We start from the raw sequence: 1,493 nt of genomic DNA, 5'->3' as shown, positions 1-1,493 counted from the left end.
TTTCACCATGTTGACCAGGATGGTCTCGATCTCTTGACCTCGTGATCCACCCGCCTCGGCCTCCCAAAGTGCTGGGATTACAGGCTTGAGCCACCGCGCCCGGCCCCAGTGTGAATTTTCTTACGTGTAGTAAGAATCGAGGACTGGTTAAAGGCTTTGTCACGTTCTTCACATTTGTAGTTTCTCTCCTGTATGAATCATTTTGTTCAATAAGGCTCAATAAGGTTTGAGGACTGGTTAAAAGCACCGCCACATTCTTTACAGTTATAAGGTCTCTGTTCAGTATGAATTATGTTTTGTAGGAGTTGAGGACTGGATAAAGGCTTTACCAAATTCTTCACATTTCCAAGATTTTTCTCTAGCGTGAGTTACCCTATGTTTAGTAAGGTTTGAGGATTAGTTAAAAGCTTTGCCGAGTCGCTTTCTGAGCTGGCGGTTTTGTTGCCATAGTTCGAGCTCTCATGCCGGGCAACTGGCGAACTGGCAGTTATTCTCATGACAGTTCAACCTCCCACTGTGGTGGGTACTGCCTGGCACTATCCCTTGGCAGGGGCTGGAGTGTGCATTTTCTGGACGGAACAGCGAATTATATGGACTCTCATTCTCTTCTTTTTGGATTGTATACTGAATTCTGCTGGATTCACTGACAAGAAGAGTTTGAATTAGCAGAACCCTGAGAATGAAGACACCTTTAGAAGAGACTGATGAAGAAAGTACAGGAGGAATTTCATCTTCAGAAGTAGAAATTGTCCTTGGCCGCAGATCCCATCTAAGCTTTCCTTTCGGCATCTTCTTGTCAACTCTTTTCTACCGTGGTGAGGTGGCCTCCACTTTGTATATGTTTGTTATTTATCAGAAAGGTAATGACATATTCTGGATGTCATTTACCATCAGCTTTATTATTATGGGGGCAATTTTTGATCAAATTACCCTGATTTTTTTCAACAAAGACTTGAGAAATAAGGTTGTGTTACTTTTTTGGCACACTCTTCTTTTAGGACCTATAGCGAGGTGTCTGCAGACCACTATATGGTGAAATTATTGAAATATCTTACACTGAAGGCAGAAGAGAGTCAAGTTAGCAACCCAGAGAGAAACAAGATACTGGAAAGGAAGACTGTTTACTCAATGCAGTATATTTTAAGGCAGGACAATGCATTTAAATGCATGACAGTGGTTTAGGCTTTTGTTTCTTCTGTCCCACAATTAATTTTTCAGATATATGTCACTCTCACTATACAAGAATTGCCTTCGAGTAGAGCCTTGCTGATGACATGTTGCCTGTTATCAGCTGCTTATGGGGCAATTCTCTGCAGTATACTGGCCATCCAAATCAGCAATGATGATGCTACCATTAAGCTACCGCCAACAGAACTCTATGTGATAATATGGCGTTTCTTAGAAATTATCTCACATGCAGTGACTGGCATTATTCGCTGAATCTCTAAAACTGAAGAGCCTACCCTTTCTATTGGTCTTTTTTTTTTTTTTTT

At 41.4% G+C, this 1,493-nt stretch overlaps 1 pseudogene; it reads left to right on the top strand.

Annotated features, from left to right (window-relative positions):
* Positions 1-237: 237 nt before the first annotated feature.
* Positions 238-1,480, top strand: LOC108297614 (annotated as a pseudogene).
* Positions 1,481-1,493: the final 13 nt, after the last annotated feature.

This window comes from Cebus imitator, unplaced genomic scaffold, assembly GCF_001604975.1.
Source record: "Cebus imitator isolate Cc_AM_T3 unplaced genomic scaffold, Cebus_imitator-1.0 Scaffold820, whole genome shotgun sequence".
NCBI lineage: Eukaryota > Metazoa > Chordata > Mammalia > Primates > Cebidae > Cebus > Cebus imitator.
The sequence above is the reverse complement of the archived record's forward strand: the minus strand, read 5'-3'. Positions and strand labels throughout refer to the sequence as shown.